At 45.8% G+C, this 21828-nt stretch overlaps 1 protein-coding gene and 1 pseudogene across 8 annotated transcripts in view; one reads left to right on the top strand and one right to left on the bottom strand.

The window, feature by feature from the left end:
* Nucleotides 1-21828, top strand: part of LOC126272688 (hemicentin-1-like) — a 1027565-nt gene that overhangs the window by 454310 nt on the left and 551427 nt on the right. The gene's annotated exons all lie outside the window — the stretch shown is intronic.
* Nucleotides 11028-11145, bottom strand: LOC126274409 (5S ribosomal RNA; annotated as a pseudogene).

The following is a 21828-nucleotide window of genomic DNA, read 5'->3' as shown; positions in this document are numbered from 1 at the left end:
CAGCTCGTTTATTATTATCACGTAGTGGGGATATAATGTGGCAGATATGATACGCGAGTTGGGATGGAAGTCATTAAAACATAGACTTTTTCGTCGCGGCGAGATCTATTTACGAAATTTCAGTCACCAACTTTCTCTTTCGAATGCGAAAATATTTTGTTGAGCCCAATCTACATAGGTAGGAACGATCATCAAAATTAAGTAAGAGAAATCAGAGCTCGAACAGAAAGGTTTAGGTGTTCGTTTTTCCCGCGCGCTGTTCGGGAGTGGAATGGTAGGGAGATAGTATGATTGTGGTTCGATGAACCCTCTTCCAGGCACTTAAATGTGAATTGCAGAATAATCATGTAGATGTAGATGTAGCTTATACAACAGAGCATCATAACTACATAGAGAAAACTGAAAAGCTATTTTTATCCGATTGACTTCGGAAACAGAGGATTTCTTCACACGACTGCTGCGAGCGTTTGTGTCACTACTCTGAACACAACTGCGTCAGTGGCGAGTTTTATCAGTTTTTACTACGGTCGCAGGTTCGTATCCTGCCTCGGGGATGGACGTGTGTGATGTCCTTAGCTTAGTTAGGTTTAAGTAGTCCTAAGTCAAGGGAACTGATGACCTCAGATGTTAAGTCCCGTAGTGCTCAGAGCCATTTGAACCACTTTTTTTATCAGTTTTGTCAACTGGTAGGAATACACGCTGCAGTTAGTTTGGGACTGCGCACTCTTCGGTACATTTACCCTACGTTACAAACTGTCCCAAGCATTAGAAAAAAGTAGCAATCCACTTTACGTCCCAGTTTCAGGTTGCCGACCAGGCGTAACCTCAAGCGCCGGAACGAAGATGAAGAACGCAAGAGAATATTACATAAATTGATAACTCAGGCTATAAATATACAAATGTGAAACTGGTGTCCAATTGTTTACAAACTGTCAACGTTTCTTTCACTCATCAGAAAACTTCCACTTCCTTTGTTGCCCAATGACAGTACACGTCGATATGACTTTGTGGTCGAAATGCTGTCACATATTAAGGACGATGATGGTTATCTCAGACGAATTGCCTTTTCCGACGAAGATACCTTTTTTGTCAGTGGAGTAGTGAACGGCCATAATGTGCGCACTTGGGGTTCACAACGCCAGGCGAGGTCATGGAGTGCACCAGAGGCAATCCAAGGTTGAATGCTTGGTGCGCGGTATTGCACGATCCAATTATCGGGCCATTCTTCTTCGCTTAGGCTACCATCACATCTGCAGTGTATCTGGACATGTTGCAACTGTATGCTATTCCTCAGCTGCTTCAGTATCACCCCGATGTCTCGTTTCAGCATGACGGTCCACCGCGTCATTGGGATTTGGACGTCCGTGCCTATCTCTATATGACCTTTCCTGGGCGCTGGATGGTCGTGATGTGCCAACGGTTTGGCCTCCACGCTCTCCTGACATAACCCCATTAGACTTCTTTTTATGGGGTTATCTCAAGGACGACTAGTAGAAACCGACCTCGGGGAAGATCAGTTTGGATTCCGTAGAAATATTGGAAAAAACAGGCAATACTGACCCTACGACTTATCTTAGAAAACAGATTAAGGAAGGGCAAACCTACGTTTCTAGCATTTGTAGACTTGGAGAAAGCTTTTGACAACGTTGACTGGAATACTATTTCAAATTCTGAAGGTGGCAGGGGTAAAATATAGGGAGCGAAAGGCTATTTACGATTTGTATAGAAACCAAATGGCAGTTATAAGAATTGGGGGCATGAAAGGGAAGCAGTGGTTGGGAAGGGAGTGAGAGAGGGTTGTAGCCTCTCCCCGATGTTATTCAGTCTATATATTGAGCAAGCAGTGAAGGAAACAAAAGAAAAATTCGGAGTAGGTATTAAAATCCGAGTAGAAGTAATAAAAACATTGAGGTTCGCCGATGGCATTGTAATTCTGTCAGAGACAGCAAAGGACTTGGAAGAGCAGTTGAACGGAATGGACAGTGTCTTGAAAGGAGGATATAAGATGACCATCAGCAAAAGCAAAACGAGGATAATGGAATGTAATCGAATTAAGTCGGGTGATGCTGAGGGTATTAGATTAGGAAATGAGGCACTTAAAGTAGTAAAGGAGTTTAGCCATTTGGGGAGCAAAATAACTGATGATGGTCGAAGTAGAGAAGATATAAAATGTAGACTGGCAATGGCAAGAAAAGCGTTCCTGAAGAAGAGACATTTGCTAACATAGGGTATAGATTTAACTGTCAAGAAGTCGTTTCTAATAGTATATGTATGGAGTGTAGCCATGTATGGAAGTGAAACAAGGACGATAAATAGATTGGACAAGAAGAGAATAGAAGCTTTTGAATTGTGGTGCTACAGAAGAATGCTGAAGATTAGATGGGTAGATCACATAGCTAATGAGGAGGTGTTGGATAGGATTGGGGAGAAGAGACGTTCGTGGCACAACTTGACTAGAAGAAGGGATCGGTTCGTAGGAGATATTCTGAGGCATCAAGGGATCACCACTTTAGTATTAGGGGGCAGCGTGGAGGGTAAGAATCGTAGAGGGAGACCAAGAGATGAATACACCAAGCAGATTTAGAAGGATGTAGGTTGCAGTAGGTACTAGGAAATGAAGAAGCTTGCACAGGATACAGTAGCAGGGAAAGCTGCATCAAACCAGTCTCAGGACTGAAGACCACAACAACAACAACATGTCAAGGACGAGGTGTACCGAACAAGTATACCAGATCTTGAAACCCTGCGACAACGGATAACCACAGTCGTTGACTCGATTCCTCCAGTGACGTTGGCTAATGCGTGGATGGGAACTGAATATCGCCTGGATGTGCTACGTGCTACCGAGGGTGCTCATGTGGAAGTTTACTGATGTGTGAAAAACACTTTGATAGTTTGTTAACAATTAGACACCAGTTTCATATTTGTATCTTACTTCTAGCCTGAGTTATCAATTTATGTAATCAGGGAAAGAGTTTTCGGACACCCTGTACATGCAAGTATCAAGTCGGCGGACGATCTCACCTCACGCCCACCGTCTGTTGCCGCTAAAAACCCTGTGGAAGACAATATCACACGGTACAAAGCGATACTTGCGGCATTCCTTCTGAGCCGGATGCTGAGGTGGGTGGAAGCGTGTGTTTCTGGTCGTTTTCTGGGGGACGTTTCCACCAGAACAGAAGCAGTATTTCCTCATTTCGCAGTCGGAGGCTGTGTAGCTGCGGCTGTTTGTCAGAAAGTTTCCCGGAACTCCTCGGACGGAAAGAGGACGGAGAAGAAGTTGCTAACGAGAGGCAGGCCAACCAGCCTCGTGAGGCGTTCGCAGGCCGAGGGCCGCAGGTCGCGCTCGCGTGACGTCGTGGCAGGCCGGGCGGGCCCTTTCTTCCCTTCCAGGACGGCCCGGCCCTTTCTGCCCTCCCGGCAGCCGGCGCCGGTTTTATCCGGCGCTGGCCGCGCTCTCCCAGCCGTCGTCCTAATGGAGGGCTCCGCCGGGGTCTGGCGCGCTCGCAGGGATTTGTTTGCGAGACTTAAGCGTCGGAGTCCCGCGTCGCCGGGTGGCGGGGACCGAGCGTTCCTCCGCGCTAAGCCTCAGCTGCCTGCAAGAAGTTCCGACAAGTGGCGGCCGACTCCTCGTCTCGCCCTGCCTCTGCCGGAGACAGACAATGACGGCCAGTCCTGCAGGCGGGCTCCTCGACTTGGCCGCCGACTGCCATTCCCCTTCTTGCTTCCGCTCCTTTATCAAGCTCACTGCGGAGTCTCCGCAGGGCGCAGCAGCTATGGAGATGCTTCTTCTCCTATGCCCTGTCTGCTACGTCTGTACAGCTCACTGCGCAGTTCGTGGCGTGAGACATACGGGCGGAACCTCAAATCCGCCGTCAGAATTTCACAGTGATACTTTCCGACTGTTCTGTATAAGAGACACGTAGTCACCAGTGATTCGTGACAGAAAAATTATGTCTGTATTAGGGCTGTTGATAAAATATTGATACATCGATATTTTTCCGAAAACTATCACTGAATATCAGCAGTATTTCTTTTCCCGATATATCGATATCGAAATGGCAAATTTTGAGTGCCAATAATTTTATTTTATATTATATTTTTTTCTCAGTTTTTGGCAAATATTTGAAATCGTCCATTTGAAATTGTAGTAGAACATAATTTTACTCTCACTACGTGAAGCAGTCTGAATATCTTTTTACCTTCCGCCACGTCCAGTCTTTTTACTGTGTGAAGCAAGTATAGATGGCACAAAGAAGAAGCCCGATTGTACTGGTGGATCTGATGAGAAGAAACAGCACACAAGATGCAGTGAAAAACCATTTTTTACGCAAGTAGTGTACTATGTCTGCACAATTTCTAACACAACTAGTCCGCTGTTTCTTCACATCGGCATTCTTCGAAGACAGTTGCTCATAATAATGAAGAAAAATCTAAATGACAATATTGATCTCGCCATTGGCGGAGAAATGTGAGGGGAAATGGTGACGTAATCAGCGGTCGGTGCTACTAACACAAACTGCAACGTTTAAAGTCACCACCGCAATTTTCACACTAGAACTCCTAGGTCAGTGGTGTTTGCAGAAATGAAAAATCAGGGACGTCGACATGAAGTGTTAGAGGCAAATCTGATATGTGTCGAAGACGAATCACGGACCCATCGGACTTCTTTTACTGCACCACTTACGTTAGTGACCATTGTTAGAAAAGAGGTTATCGCCAAGCGTTAACGTGCATCGTTTTCTTTTCAGTTCTTGCTCTGAGGGGGATAAGCAGGCAGCTGACTTGTTGAATATCTAATGATAAATAGGTACTTAAATATACAGCTCTAAAACCGGCAGTATACATACAATGTGCAGTCAATTTTTATATAGGCCGGTACGTCGGTATTTTTTTCGTCGATATAACACTACATTTTTCGATGTGTAGATGGCCAATGTCGATATATCGGATTCCCGATATTTTAAAAAATATCAACAGTCCTTGTCTGGCCGGCCTGTGTGACCGTGTGGTTCTAGGCGCTACAGTCTGGAACCGCGCGACCGCTACGGTCGCAGGTTCGAATCCTGCCTCGGCTATGGATGTGTGTGATGTCCTTAGGTTAGTTAGGTTTAAGTAGTTCTAAGTTCTAGGGGACTGATCACCTCAGATGTGCTCAGAGCCATTTGAGCCAGTCCTAGTCTGCGTGAAAAGAATCTGAGTAAAATCGCCAACTTTAATTGGCTCTGAGCACTACGTGACTTAACATCTGTGGTCATCAGTCCCCTAGAACTTAGAACTACTTAAACCTACCCAACCTAAGGACATGACACACATCCATGCCCGAGGCAGGATTCCAACCTGCGACCGTAGCAATCGTGCGGTTCCGGACTGCGCGCCTAGAAACGCTAGACCACCGCGACCGGTCAACTTTAATTACGTGGGAAGTGGTATAGCAGTAAACGGTGGATCAGGGGTGTACAGACTGCCTAATGCCGCGGGTCGCAAATTCCTCACCGTGACTACTAAGTGTCGCAAGTTCAAAAATAACTTGGCGTCAGACAACTTTTTATTCCGAATTGGGGCACCCCTACCCCAATGCCAGCTAGACTGGGCACAAAAGAACCAAGATCTCCAAGGGGCCGCTCTCTCTCTTTCGGGAGGGAATGAAAGAAGAGTAAAAAACTAAAATAATTGCGAGTACGAATGGGGAGGGACCGGCCAGCATCACATTATCGACATGTGGCTGTGGTCTGTAAATCCCTGTGATAGATGATGCCCGGAAGACGAACTGCACAGTAGAACAAGCTAAAACGGCGTACAGTTAGAAGAATAAGCTGCTACCAACATCGAAAAACGTTAGTTTACCTAACGGAGAAAAGAACGTAAAAGCTTTCGCAGGGGAGCCGGAACGAAATAGACGATAGGGCACTGAGGCAAGGTGTTGAACAAGAAACCTAAATATTTAGTGGTGATAGAGAATGACAAGTATAGCAGAGAAAATATCGTTGTGGAGGACTGCCAATGAAGAGAGGCAACCATGTTTGGGCACCTATAGCGACTTTCCCCCTTCGTTGTGAAATTAGTAAAAGGAAAACTGTCTGGGAACAATGCATAAGGAAGGACACAAAACTTTAGTATATCGGGCAGAAGTTTCTCTTAAATAATTGCGTTATCGATTACATTTTTAATGAGGAAACTTAATTTTGTTGTGTCACGATTATATCTATTAAAATTAAATATCTCCACGGTCGAAAACGACACTGGGTGTGGGGTGGTGGGAGTTACTGGGGAAAGTGGGTGGAGCTTGGGCCCAATACGTGTCTGGTCATGGACTAGCGCGCCGATGTCTGTAAATGCGGTCCTTCATCCTAGGATTCGCGTAATATGTTAAGGACTTCACGGTGTGGTCAGCTTCTTGTGCTTTCATGTAGGCAGAGATTTACTTTTTACTGCATGTTCCACTAATTCAATTGATTTTTTTGGTATCGTGAGGTGCTAAAAAGTATCCTCTCTCTTTTAGAAAATCAGTAGAGGTTTCTAAATATTGTTTGTGTTTTAGTTCTGCTTTGTCATTAAGAATTATGTTTTGAAATGCGTTTGCCTAAATATATAAATTTTGAGTTGTTCCAAAATATTCGTCACAGATCCTTCGGATAATTTTTCATTCAGTTTCTATTTGTTCAAGAATACATGAAAGCATAGAGCAATACGATATTCGTACGTAGGTATCAGCACTGAAATTACGTATTTATTAATTTTAACCGCATTGTAAACATGTATGCGTAACTGCAGTTACCTGCTGCCAAGAGAACTTAAGTGCAAATAAAAAAGTGGACACTATATGTTAAGATCTGTCAAACTTAACTAACACCGTAACTGAGAAAATATCTCAAAAAGAACACCGAGACAAAATATTGTGATCAACAAAACGTAACGATCTACGAATTAGACTTAAGCAATACAAATTATACTATTAAAACTTTTTGCGGAAAAAACTGTATATTGTATATAGCACTTGAAAATGACGAACTTCCGCATGGAGACTCACACTAATCAACTAACGGCATAATGGAATCATTGTCCAGCAGAAAATAGGAAAATGGTTAGAATTTCAAATCACATAATATTCTCGCTGCTCATTTTCATCCACTAAATGATCTTCGGGCAGGTAAATGAGTCTGTGTCTTGTCGGCACTTCGCCCCTGCATCTTCTACGTCCTGATCTCCGTTGCTGCCTCGCCTCCAGCCCTGTGGAAACAGCGACGCGCTGCGTCTAATTTTGCAGTTCATCGATTCCAGACTAATGAAGATTATTCAGCCGTTACCTTAGCTGAGAGCTGTTGTTCAACTTGTCACTGTAATTGTCCCCCTTCGGTAGCGAGTCCATTGACTGCGCAGCTTGCTGCCGCACCAGTGGAAGACTATTGTCAACATACAACGGTCGTGCTCGCAACCTGCTAGCCAACTACCATAATGCACGCGCGTTTCACACCAGATAACAACAGATTTCTTTTTTTGAAAAAAAAAATGCGTTGCACTTTGTTCATTCTTCTGTAAGCTGTCGAATTAAATTGATACTCATTGTTTTTATCTGTTTAGTAATTCTGGACGAATTTGTTGGGAAAGAGGCAGAGCTATTACGGCAATAGATTGGACTTTGCAACTCCTCTGTCAGCTGTTTAGTTGGCGCTCAATGTTACTGTGAAATGCAATCAAATTCTACACAATTGTAGCATTGAATTTTTATGTCCCCATTCTGCAGAGCAGTCAGAAATTAATCATGTGCGATATTCCATTTAACGATATCGATGTACATAATCACATTTTAGGTTGTCACCTCGAAAAAATAAAGTTACGTAACTAATGTTTTGTCTAAAGTGTGTTCCAGAAGTGATGGTTAATAATTCTCACATGCAAAGTACAGGCTGTATCCAATAACCATGGATACAGAAATCAACTGTTGTCGAGATACAACACATTTTCTGTTGCAGTTTATCAGTGTCTAGGAACACATGGCAGCTCTAAACGTTAAAGAGGGGTGTTCGAAATGTTGTCAATGCGTCTGAATGCAACATTAAATGCGCCTCTGGAATGAGTTGCCAATCCTCTCAGGCAGTCCTGGAGAATTCTGTAAATGCTGGAAGGCTGCTTCAATCTGCAAGCGTTATTCCTCAAGAGAGTTGACCTCGGCATCGTAGACCAGGCTTTTGACGTGGCCCTACACACCGAAATCCATGGGACTTAAATCCGGAGACCTTGGAGGCCGTGGCACAGGCCCTCCTCTACCTATCCAATGTTGACCATACGTCGGACTATGGCGCAGTCGTAATTGAAAATGTGCTGGAACACCGTCATGCATGAACAGCATGTTGAGGCGCTGATTCAGTGGGACATCATAATGTGCACCTGGAAGTACAGACCGCAGAAACCGCACTTACTGTTGTCCGGTTGCATTCTCTGGAGATTATATGAATAGAGTACTTGTCGATGTAAAATCCTCCAAACACTGCTGTGACTTAGGACACGCTTTTGGGTAGCAATCCTCCTTGTTCAGGTACCCGGACTTTCGTGTTCAATGCGTAACAATCTTTCTTCAACATTGGGTGTTATGGATTTTGTTCGACCTTCTCGTACATGGTGTGCGAAACTCCAGGCTTCTCTAAGGCGATAATGTAACCGGTTAAATATACGTCTGTCGGGTTGTTTGCAGAGAAGAAAAGCTTCTTCATACAATCGTGCAATCTCAAGGGCACTGCAAATCGCTGTGCCCTACGTGTCGTGAATGTCAACATACTCTTCATTGGTGTACTCCTATCCATGTTGCCTTCACGTTCGTAACTGATTGTGAAGCCGGTATGGCACAGTGAGCGGAGGGAGAAAGTTGTTGCGCATGCGTAAAGTAACAGATAGTCGAGTCCAAACTTTGAAATACCAACGTAAATACGGCGGTATCCAGCGGTGTTTACCGTTGGTTCAAAACTCGAATTAATGCGATATCTCGGAAACGGTTGATTTGCGAGCCCATGTTTATTGGAGCTTCCTAGCTGCTTTTGGCCTGTGCTATCCACGTGTGAATTATTGACCATCTTTTCTGAAACACCCTTTTTTTTACGTACATACTTTGGGTCATGGTACACACTGAAAAACTCGCGCTACAGTATTTTGGCACACCGTTAGAGGAACCAGAAAATTCGAAGCAATTTGCATGAAAGTTTTATAATCTCATCATTTACTGTATGGAACAGTTTTAATTTTAGGTGTTCCGTGACAAACACAAGTCTCTCTCATTTCTTTTTATTTACCGTTTTCGCTTTTAAATTTAACATGACTTCATTAGAAGCTCTGAAATTTACAGTGTGGAATATTCACAGTGTGACAATGTGGAATCTTTCATTGACAGTAAAGAACATATTCCATTTACAATATGGTAACTTACGTTTAAAGTACTTGGTTGTGCAACATTGTTCATAATTTCTACGCTAATGTATATCGAATGATAATGTGCCATTTTTATTATCCTGTAACAATTTAAAATTTATAACAAATGGAAATAATTTACCATAGTTCGATGGTAATGCAGTAATTGAAAAACATTGGTTTTTCGTGTGGTTAACAGAAACCATTCCATATATATACAACCAACTTAAGATTCCATATAGTCAAACTTTGTATATTCCCGAGTTTCTGATAATGCTCGTGTTAAATTAAAGTGTGAAACCAGTCAATGAAACATAATGACTGCGACTTGTGCCTGTATCGAGAAACTTAACAGTTACTGTTTCCCCTGCCATCAATTTTTACTCTCGCTGAATCAGTTTTATTTTCTTCCGCCTTACTATTCGTGAGCTACAGAAAAGTATGATAGAACCTTATATATGACTGTCCTTTAGTGTACACATTGTAAAGTCATGTTGTAGCAAGAGCAGGGCAAGTACGTGTTGAAGTATATTTTATTCCACTGCGCACAGGGGCTGCACGGAATACTGGAGTGTTGTTTGGGTTGCCTGCTGAGCAGGCGTAAATTGTCCTTTCACCTTGTCAGTGTTTTCCACATATTCCTTTCCTCTCCGATTCTACACGGAACCTTCTCATTCCTAACTCTATCAATCAACTTATTTTACAACATTTTCACAAGGAATAATATTACAGAAATTTATTGCTGAGGGGTTGTGCTATAGACTGCTATACAGTTTGTAACAAACGGAAGCTGACATCATAAAGTTTTTCATGGATACAATTCCACACGTTTCCGAATTTTTGGCAAATGGTAGCTTACCTCGTGGGTATGTTTTGGCTATTCTTCGAAATGTTCCCGCTGTGAGGGAGTACCGGCGGTCCCGTAGAATGGAGGGACGTGATAGAGCTCAGCTCTCGGCCGATGCGGCAGCGGAGCTCGGGCGCTTGTAGCGGCCGGATGATGCACGTCCCGTTGGCCCCCACCCCAGCCGGCGAGGCCGCTCGCCGCTCGGGCGTCGTAATCCGCGCGCGCACACAGCGCTGGCCTGCGGGCCGCGGGATCGAAGACAGCCTGCGGACGCTTGTGGCGCCGGGCCGCCGCATCGATTCCCGCTGCCGCTGCCTGGAGCGGCCGTAATTGCCCGCTGAGCGTGGCTGCAACTACCGCTTGGCCGCGGGCGGCCTGTTAGTGCCTGCCAAAGCCCGGCAGACGAGCGCCGGCAGCAGCAAGACAGTGCTCCAGCCACAAACAAGCGCACACACACACACACACACACACACACACACACACACACACACACACACACACACACACACACACACACTAACTGTGTAGGGCTGTACAAGACGACCACCGCGACGTGCACTACATGAGACACTACAATAAAAAAATAAAAACGCTCCGTCTACAGGCCACAAGTTGACCATCTGACCGCCGTGTCATCCTCACAGGAGGATGCGGATAGGAGGGGCGTGGGGTCAGCACATCGCTCTCCCGGCCGTTATGATACTATTCTTGAGCGAAGCCGCTACAATTCGGTCGAGCATCTCCTCAATTGGCATCACGAGGCTGAGTGCACCCCGAAAAATGGCAACAGCGCATGGCGGCCCGGATGGTCACCCATCCAAGTGCCGACCACGCCCGACAGCGCTTAACTTCGGTGATCTCACGGGAACCGCTGCATCCACTGCGGCAAGGCCGTTGCCTTATGAGACACTGGAATGCGGAACGCAATTAAAGGATCACCTTTCGGAACCCTATACTGCCTCCCATTGCGACGCGTAAGTTTTAAACTTGGCTCAAAGCTGAAACTTCCTGGCAGATTAAAATTGTGTGCAGGACCGAGATTCAAACTCGGGAACTTTGCCTTTCTCGGGCAAGTGCTCTACCATCTGAGGTACCCAAGCACGACTCACGCCCCGTTCTCACAGCTTTACTTTCGCGAGCACCTCTTCTCCTACTTTCCAAACTTCACAGAAGGTATCTTGCGAACCTTGCAGAACTCTTCGCCCATCTTTTCATGCTCCTCTCTGTATGATCATCTCCTCCTTTTTGCTGTCTATGTTCGTTTCCTCCCACCCCCTACACATTTCTTCTTTCCCACCCCCTGTGCTATTTATCCTTGTTTCTTGTTTATTCTTATTGCCAGTTATGTATAGAGTTTATGTTTAATTCATGTACAATTAGAAAGAACATATGTGGGGGAAACAATCTGTTTAATGCTTTAAATGCCACGTTACAGCAGTTAAAAGTGCCAGCGCCAAAGGGAAAATCCGCGCATTTTTACAGCAGTCAGTTTAAATAGAAAACCTGTACGTTGTTGTTTAAAAAATGTAGCCTATGTATCATTTAAAATTTGAAGTAGATCGATCAAGAACTAAATGATAAATTTCCCGATAACTCTTCACTTATATATTTTCAACATATAAATGTGTATTTTGTATAGTATAAAATACATATCGCGGCTGGTCCGGCGGAGGTTCGAGCCCTCCCTCGGGCATGGGTGTGTGTGTGTATGTCCTTAGGATAATTTAGGTTAAGTAGTGTGTAAGCTTAGGGACTGATGACCTTAGCAGTTGAGTCACATAAGATTTCACACACATTTGAACATTTTGAACCATATATTCTATATTCGTCAAAACGTTTATTACACGAAACTGCAAAAATTTCAAGTAAAACGGTCAAGGTGTTGCTGATTTGTTTGATAGCTGTTTCCCTCGCTGTCTGTCTCTCTCTCTCTCTCACACACACACACACATACACACATACACATACACACACACGCTCTAGAGCGCGAGCGTACACACACATACACACACACACACTCACACTCATGTATATACATACCCCTGTGGTGTCCTGCCCACTCGTCTCTTCGGATAGCTAGACAACATACAAACAAATCATATTAATGCATTTTATTACAGTAATTGAATTGATAATACCTAACTTTGTATTTACAACGAGTTGACGCAAGCAATTGGCGGAACGCAAATAATCAATGTTGTTTGCTCCGTACAATGTCCATTCAATGTGATCACACACGCTCATATGGATCACAAGTCACGGCTCTTCTACTGCTCTCTTCTAGTCCGGCTCTGCTGCTGTCCGGCCGAGGCGGGCAGGAGCGGCGCTTATATTCCCTTCTGCTAGGGGCCGCTGCTGTCGTGGCGCAGTCGTAGCCGGCGTGCCCTTCGCTGACGTCGCCTCACACCCTTCTCTGCCCTTGTGTTCTTCATCTTCGTGCCGGCGTGCCATTCACTGACGTCGCCTCACACCCTTCTCTGCCCTTGTGTTCTTCATCTTCGTGCCGGCGTGCCATTCGCTGACGTCGCCTCACACCCTTCTCTGCCCTTGTGTTCATCATCTTCGTGCCGGCGTGCCATTCGCTGACGTCGCCTCACACCCTTCTCTGCCCTTGTGTTCTTCATCTTCGTGCCGGCGTGCCATTCGCTGACGTCGCCTCACACCCTTCTCTGCCCTTGTGTTCTTCATCTTCGTGCCGGCGTGCCATTCGCTGACGTCGCCTCACCCCCTTCTCTGCCCTTGTGTTCTTCATCTTCGTGCCGGCGTGCCATTCGCTGACGTCGCCTCACACCCTTCTCTGCCCTTGTGTTCTTCATCTTCGTGCCGGCGTGCCATTCGCTGACGTCGCCTCACACCCTTCTCTGCCCTTGTGTTCTTCATCTTCGTGCCGGCGTGCCATTCGCTGACGTCGCCTCACACCCTTCTCTGCCCTTGTGTTCTTCATCATCGTGCCGGCGCTTGTCGTTGCGCCGGAACATACCCTGTGACATCCGAACGTTCATCAGAGTACCGTTGTTGTAAAAATCTTAAGTAAATTGGTCAAGAACTTTTTGAGATTTCTGGTAACAACGTTTCCGTTTTCCAACCACGCGCGTATTCCAATGCAACGTTGTATCGACCTACTACTTTCGAGTTTTGTGAACACAAACTATGTAGGATGAATTGTTGTGTACAAAGGTCACTAGGCTACTATAATCAGTTTGTAAGAGGTATTATTACCTATAGTGTTATGACGTAAGCCACACCGCTTACGCCGTACGCATCGGTGGTTCCCTCCAACATTCGGAGCTTTTGCGGCAGGTGGCTTCTTCTTGCTGTTCCGTTCAGTAGTGACCATATGCTACCGTCTGCGAGCCTTTTTGGGAGGCGAGGGTAGTCGTATGTACCTTTCGCGTAGAACTGTCATATGCAGACAAGTCGCACACAAAACGTGAACATTTTGCACCTGTTGATAAAATGTGAGTCTGGAATTTATCCGCCAAATAGTATGGTAACAGTGAGTGACTAATCGATTTAAATAAATAGCATCGGCTGTCGGGCTATAGTATTACTTGAACTGTTACTAAGGCTACTGTGAACTTTTACAGCGTGGAAGTTTAATTTGGGAAAACGGAACATTAACAGTAAACTTCAGTGTAAAAATGGAATTATATTTTACTGATAATGTGTGACTAATTGGATCTAACCATTGTTAGCAAAACTGTTAGTTTTCAGGCAGAAAAGAGACACGTTTGGGTATTTGACAACACGGTCGTGTTTCGTATGAAGAGTGTTTTCCCTCGTACCTCTCCCCCCCCCCCCCCCCCTTACGCATATCATGTCATCACAAAAATAACTGTTTTTAAAAAAAAGGCTGGAGGGAGATTGTGAATTGTATGTTGAATTTGTATTTTTTTTAAATATTCGAAACATGTTAAAAGCGGTCCATTCCGACATTATAGCTTGATATGTAAAACAAAAATTATATTCGAGTAAGAAGTGCCTCTTTAACATCAGTTATAAAGTACTGTTGATTTTAATGTCAGAGGCGGTTCACATGAAAAGAGGAAATGAGAAACTTTTTCTGGAGAATTTTTTTTTCTTTCAGTAAGGCAGTAAGTTGACATTTAATACGAAACGTGATGAAAGCTGCTGGTGACATCATAAATAACTTGTAGAAGCAATTCCGCGCGCATAACACGTGTCCGTGGCTGCGTGGCGCCGCCGCGGTGAGAAGGGATATTCCCGCGTCGGCCAGGAGACAGGTCGGCCGACTGTCTGTCACCTGGGGCGGCCCCCCGCCTCCCGAGCCGCCTACAAATACGAGCGGCGTCCCGCCCCGGGCCCCCAGAGTAATGCCGGGCTTAGACGGCGCCTGTCACACGCGCCGCAGCCGCAGCTGACACGCCGCGGGCTTTCTTGCGGAGGCGGCCGCTCTGCCAGCCGCTGCGCCCCCGGCGTCGTTACCTCTTTTTTTTACGTCCTCCGCCCCCACTCCATTTCTCTGTGACGCAGCGTGCTACGCGATCACGGCGTCCGCTGCAGCCCCTTCCGTTTCTGCGACGGCAGTGGGCGTAGTTCCCTCTCGCAACGGCGTTGTCTCTCGCGAAATTCTGCCTTTACCTGACAAGGAGATGGTGCCACAGTGGATGCGGCTGATAATTTAACTTTCTCTTTGTGCCTCGAAGCACTGAAAACGGGCGTTTTCTGTACCAGGTGGCTCAGCACTCAGCTAATTTTTAATTAACAATATTCGTGGGACCGTTGTAAATCTTTAATTATCATCTTGAAATCAACCAAGCTGCGATCATGAAACAGTACATATTCACCCTTCAGTGCTACATATTCGTCACAACGATTTTTTTAACAAAGACATAGAGCCCCATCACGCTCACACCGGCATGGTGGCCAGCACAAAAGGCCTACTGCCGTCTCCGCTTAAGGAATAGTTTTTACTTGAGGTCTAGCAGGATGTGGGTTCTGCGATGTTTGCTTACGTCTGGTTAGAGATAACCATTAATCTGGAGATAGATTTGATCGAAAGTTGACCGAAGGGTGGCGGTTTGGAGGACAGAGTGGAAAAAGTGCCAAGGCTAGAGCTAAGGGGAAAAACCTCTGCCATAGTTGGGTCGAGTTGTAAGAGGAGTAAGAGCAGGTTATCTTGTTGCCAGCGACGGGTCATGCAAGGATAGGCTTTGTTAGTAGTGGCTGTCATGCAGATCTATCCCTTCGTCTTTGTGCGGCGGTGTCACTCGGCGGCTGCTGCTGGGTGCCGGTGTTGGTTTCTCGGTCAGCATCAGCTTACCTGTAACAGTTAGGTTCGTAATCGTTTTGTGTCCGATACGTCATGTATCGGATTCACAGAGTAGGTTAGAGTTGGCTGTTTGTTTGTGCGTTAGCGGGCGACCTTGTCGGTTTCCCTGCTATAGCCTGTTGGTTGCCTTTAATAGCAACTGGCATATCCAGTCAGTGTTACTGATATGCAAAGGCTTGCCGATGTTGTCGCTTGTGCGTGCATGTTATCATGCCACAGGTGACTATGCCCTAGCTAGTAGAGTCTTTGGCCGCTTACGCTTTCACTTATACACTCCTGTAAATGGAAAAAAGAACAAATTGACACCGGTGTGTCAGACCCACCATACTTGCTCCGGACACTGCGTGAGGGCTGTACAAGCAATGATCACACGCACGGCACAGCGGACACACCAGGAACCGCGGTGTTGGCCGTCGAATGGCGCTAGCTGCGCAGCATTTGTGCACCGCCGCCGTCAGTGTCAGCCAGTTTGCCGTGGCATACGGAGCTCCATCGCAGTCTTTAACACTGGTAGCATGCCGCTACAGCGTGGACGTGAACCGTATGTGCAGTTGACGGACTTTGAGCGAGGGCGTATAGTGGGCATGCGGGAGGCCGGGTGGACGTACCGCCGAATTGCTCAACACGTGGGGCGTGAGGTCTCCACAGTACATCGATGTTGTCGCCAGTGGTCGGCGGAAGGTGCACGTGCCCGTCGACCTGGGACCGGACCGCAGCGACGCACGGATGCACGCCAAGACCGTAGGATCCTACGCAGTGCCGTAGGGGACTACACCGCCACTTCCCAGCAAATTAGGGACACTGTTGCTCCTGGGGTATCGGCGAGGACCATTCGCAACCGTCTCCATGGCTACGGTCCCGCACACCGTTAGGCCGTCTTCCGCTCACGCCCCAACATCGTGTAGCCCGCCTCCAGTGGTGTCGCGACAGGCGTGAATGGAGGGACGAATGGAGACGTGCCGTCTTCAGCGATGAGAGTCGCTTCTGCCTTGGTGCCAATGATGGTCGTATGCGTGTTTGGCGCCGTGCAGGTGAGCGCCACAATCAGGACTGCATACGACCGAGGCACACAGGGCCAACACCCGGCATCATGGTGTGGGGAGCGATCTCCTACACTGGCCGTACACCTCTGGTGATCGTCAAGGGGACACTGAATAGTGCACGGTACATCCAAACCGTCATCGAACCCATCGTTCTACCATTCCTAGACCGGCAAGGGAACTTGCTGTTCCAACAGGACAATGCACGTCCGCATGTATCCCGTGCCACCCAACGTGCTCTAGAAGGTGTAAGTCAACTACCCTGGCCAGCATGATCTCCGGATCTATCCCCCATTGAGCATGTTTGGGACTCGATGAAGCGTCGTCTCACGCGGTCTGCACGTACAGCACGAACGCTGGTCCAACTGAGGCGCCAGGTGGAAATGGCATGGCAAGCCGTTCCACAGGACTACATCCAGCATCTCTACGATCGTCTCCATGGGAGAATAGCAGCCTGCATTGCTGCGAAAGGTGGATATACACTGTACTAATGCCGACATTGTGCATGCTTTGTTGCCTGTGTCTATGTGCCTGTGGTTCTGTCAGTGTGATCATGTGATGTATCTGACCCCAGGAATGTGTCAATAAAGTTTCCCCTTCCTGGGACAATGAATTCACGGTGTTCTTATTTCAATTTCCAGGAGTGTAGCTGTGATTATAGTTTCCCAGAATAAGGATGAAACGATTGCTCGAGTGACTCGAGTTCCTGTATAGTCGTGTGTCGTGGTTTTTGAATACTCCCTTGAGCGTTTCAAGGCGATATTCATTGTGAAGATCCACGGTGCCTGTGGAGCGTGGAGCGTTGCTAATGATGCATAGCAGGTGGCGCAGGCGTGTAGGAACTTCATGTCCCCAGACGGGAGTTGTGTACATCAGAGGTCTAATAAAAGTCATGTATATGGACCTCGGAAGCCACCTTTTCAGTATACTTATCCTGTTGAACATTGGGAGAGTTGTTTAAGCTTCACTGACATGGTGTCCAGTGACATTTCCTCTTTCTTTCAGTGAAAAAACCATTGCGTGACAGCCAAATGATTATAATTTCAGAAATCAGAAACTGATGATTTATTCAGGAGAACGAGCTTCACAAACTGAATAAGTCGGTAAGACGTTGGTCCACCTCTGGTTATTAAGCAAACACTTATTCGGCTTGGCATTGATTAAGAGAGTTGTTGGATGTCATCTTGAAGGATATCGTCCCAGATACTGTCAAAATCCCGAGCCGGTTGGAGGACCCTGCTCATAATAGTCCCAGCGTTATCACTTTGGATGAGAACCGGCCGTCTTCCTTGCCAAGGCTGGGTTTTACAAGAAACAACAGAAGCACTAGAAATTCTCGCCGTTTACGGGCGGGCGCTATATTGCTGAGATGTATACCCAGAATGGTTTGCTACTAAGGGCAGGAGCACGAGGCATAGTATGGCGTCGACGCAGCACTATTTCGTGTGGGTGCCGTGGTTAAGAACCAAAGCGGTTCAGCTATGAAATGAAATGGCACCCTAGGTAATCATTCCCGGTTGTCGGGCCACCTGGCGGGAGACAGTCAGTTTAGTATCCTGCCATTGCCTGGGTTGTCTCCAGACGTGTCTTCAGCCTCGAGTATCACTGGCTGGCATAAAACTGTCTTCGGTGATGAGTCCCCCTTCTAACTAAGTCTCGATGACCAGCAACGACGTGTCTAGAGATGCCAGAGGTTGCTTTGAGATACCAAACTGACTGTTGTCGCCATACTGCCCTACAGCCAGGGGTGATGGTCTTCTGTGCCATTTTATTTCACTGCTGAGCCCCTTTAATTGGCGTTCGCGGCACCCTTGCAGCACAGCGGTACAACAACAATATTCTACGTCTCGTTTTCTTGTCCTCCATGACATGCTATGACATTTCAGCAAGATAATGCCTGCCCGCACACGGGGAGTTTGTGCTGCTTGTCCTAATGCTTGCTAAACACTCCCTTGTCCAGTAACAGGATCTCTCGCTAGTTAAGAACGTTCCAATCATTATGAGCAGGGTCCTCCAGTCAGATTTAGGAATCTAACGCACCAGTTGGACAGAATCTGGCACAATGTACCTTAAGAGGACATCCAACAACTTTACCAATCCACACCATGCCGAATAACTACTTGCAGAGATGGAGCAAAGCGTTATTGATTTGCCCAATTTAATTAGCTCGTTCTCGTCAATAAATCACTTAAGATTTCTGAAGCAGTAATAATTTGTTTATTTGTACATGTACATCACATCTACCGATTTCCGTCCTATTCGGATAATTCCTTCGTGGTGTCTCGCCTTTTTTTTCTATTTCTTCCTTCTTAGACCGTATTTCCAGAATGGTGACGAGGTGACATTCGAGACAGAATGTTTCTTACCGGCCCAAATGCAGTCTTCTCAAATCAGAGTCTCGGCCAAGTGGTGCACTTTTGGGATATGTGTGTCGCGTTGAGGAATGAATACGTAGAGAACAAATAACACTATCACCATGTTTCATGGTTGGAGATCCAACTTTTTTTGAGCTGGTAATTAAAACTTAAGAAAAAGGCGTCCTAATATTGCATGAAAAACTAGACGAGGTACCAGAAAAATATTTATAACGGTCTCTTTGAAAAGAACAGCGGAAAGGTAAAAGGAAAGGAAATGAAATGAAGGTACACAATACAAGAATACAAACATGATGATGGCCGAAAGCGATCACTCCGCCACCATTTCCATTTGCAGGTTGCCTGTATACAAGGGCCTACATTAAATAAAAATTTGATTTTCAGTATGTCGTACAATTATTGACCGAATTTAAAAATTTTTAGTGCTGTCATAATTTTCTCATTAAGGAACTGTGCGTTGATCTTGAGACAGAGGAAATTACCCAGACTACATGCATCCAGTATTTGAGAACCAGAACAATTAACTTTTCACATAATTCCAAACCTTTAGGAAATTTTCTTCGCTCACTTATCCAGTAAAACTTAACTATCAGGCATGGCGTTTCAATTTATTACTTGTGTACTGCTGACTGTACTCGCAGTACAGCCGGCCTCTATGACCGAGTGGTTCTAGGCGCCTCAGTCCGGAACCGCGCTGCTGCTACGATCGCAGGTTCGAATCCTGCCTCGGGCGTGGATGTGAGTGATATCCTTAGGTTAGTTAGATTTAACTAGTTCTAAGTCTAGGGGACTGATGACCTCAGGTGTTAAGTCCCATAGTGTTTAGAGCTACTTGAACTATTTGAACTCGCAACACATGTTGCAAAGGGAGCTCATGTATACCACTGAATGTAACTGTGAAGATATACTATTGTACGAGACAGCTTGGGAGATATGATTTCACAAATACTAAGATCCGTGAAAAATTTATTTTAAATATATTAACTCATTTGTAAAATAATAATACATTTGAAGCTGTTGTAAGGGAACAGGGTGGTGCAAGGAGGTTATTGGCAAAAAGGTAAAGTGCTTCGTGTGTAAATAAATACAGAAAACTCTTATCTTGTATAAAAAAGACGGTATTTATAGAATTTATGCATAAGACAGCAGAGAATTCGTTGTTTAAGAACAATTTTCCTTGTGCTTCGCTGAATAACTTAGTTGTGTTCATCACGAGATTTATAGCTACACTGCGGTAGCGTATAACGCTTATCTGACATCAAACACAGCGTAATATGTAGAAATACTGGAACGTGAAAATTAGAAATGGGAAGTACAGGGACGTAAAAGGCCGGGCGCTTTCTCCGTGTCGGCGCAGCGGTAACGCGCTGAACAAGCGGCGAGATCCGCTCGTGATAGCCCGCCACTACGGGCCTAATTCCATTCACTGGCGCCCACCGCATTATCTGTGTCAGCGCCTGATCCACCGCGTTATCTGCGTGGTGCAGAAATACGAGCGATTGCTGAGCGAGCACGTAATTCAGGCAGGCAGGCGATTCACCGACTAAAATCCGGGGATTTTCCACAGGAAAGCTGTCTGCACGTTATTACGTATTTCCAACTTCCGGGTTGCTCCAAAACGCGAAACTCTGTCACTCTGCTTGGTACACAATGTACAGCTTCTGTTCCCGGCAAAAGTACGTTACCTCCACGTGCGAGACAGTCGAACGACGAATGTAGAAACATAGCTCTGTGATGTGGTTGTACTGGGGAAGCGACATAACAATCGGATCGAAGAAGATGTGTTGCTTCAGCGAGAGTCCTGCAGTCGCTGACAGGCGAATGGAGGTGAGTGCGCCGAGCATTTAGAACTGCGAGCGCTGAAAAGCACAGCGTGCGAACGACCGCATTCAACGTTTATACCCGATTTCGGAAAGTGTTTTACGCTGTCGCGTTTATATTTTACGCTTTATTGATTTTGCTATCTCGACCGAGCACCGGCAAGTAGAGTCTGTTATGTTGCACCTATAGTGTCTGTAACTCAGCAAGACGGAATGAAGTATTACTGCTATAGTGTCTGCAATTCAGGAAGACGAAGTAAGATTATCTTTACCTTCGTAAATAAAAGTGAAAGTATGTTTGTCAGATACCTTTCGGCGACTAAACCACTAAACCGATTGTGATGACATTTGAGATGGTTATAGCCTGAACCAGCGACGAAGAACGCAGGGTACTTTAGTAAGTGTGAAATGTAAAATATTTATTGATTTGAAGAATATAAAACGAATTCTGGAAACACTTTACAGCTTCAGTTCTTGTAAAAAGTGCGCTACCTTCAAGTCCGACACAGTCCAACGTCGATAAAACTGTTTTCTCCTTGACTTTTGAACTTTGTCAGATATACTAAAATCCTTTTGTTGGTTGACATGTTCCACATTATAGGTTTCATCGTAATGAATATAATGCTTACACAGTCCTCAACATGTTTATTCCGGATCTTCCACTAACACTCTTATTTTTAGAGGCGAAAGTAATTGTGATTGTTACATTTTCACGGCTAAACCACTGAACTAATTTCTATGAAATTTGGTATGGAGATAACTTGAACCATGAGAAACAACATAGACTACTTTAGAAAGAAAAATAACCTACCCCTACGAGCAGGACCGGCCAAAAATTATGCACGCGTGCGGTGGTCCTGCACATGTGCAACTTCCGGGTCACAGCGTGCACGCCGCAGCCGTCAGCGTTCATGTAGTGCATGTTTCTACGCACAGATGTCGCTTTATCCGCTTGCTGGCATACTCTGCACCGGCGCATTCTAGTGCTCTTTCCACAGCTTTCAAGCCAACCATGGGAAGGAATTTCGCGTATTAAACATCTAAAATACTGTCA

This window comes from Schistocerca gregaria, chromosome 5, assembly GCF_023897955.1.
Source record: "Schistocerca gregaria isolate iqSchGreg1 chromosome 5, iqSchGreg1.2, whole genome shotgun sequence".
NCBI classification, from domain to species: domain Eukaryota; kingdom Metazoa; phylum Arthropoda; class Insecta; order Orthoptera; family Acrididae; genus Schistocerca; species Schistocerca gregaria.
This window is presented reverse-complemented; position numbering and strand designations above follow the sequence as displayed.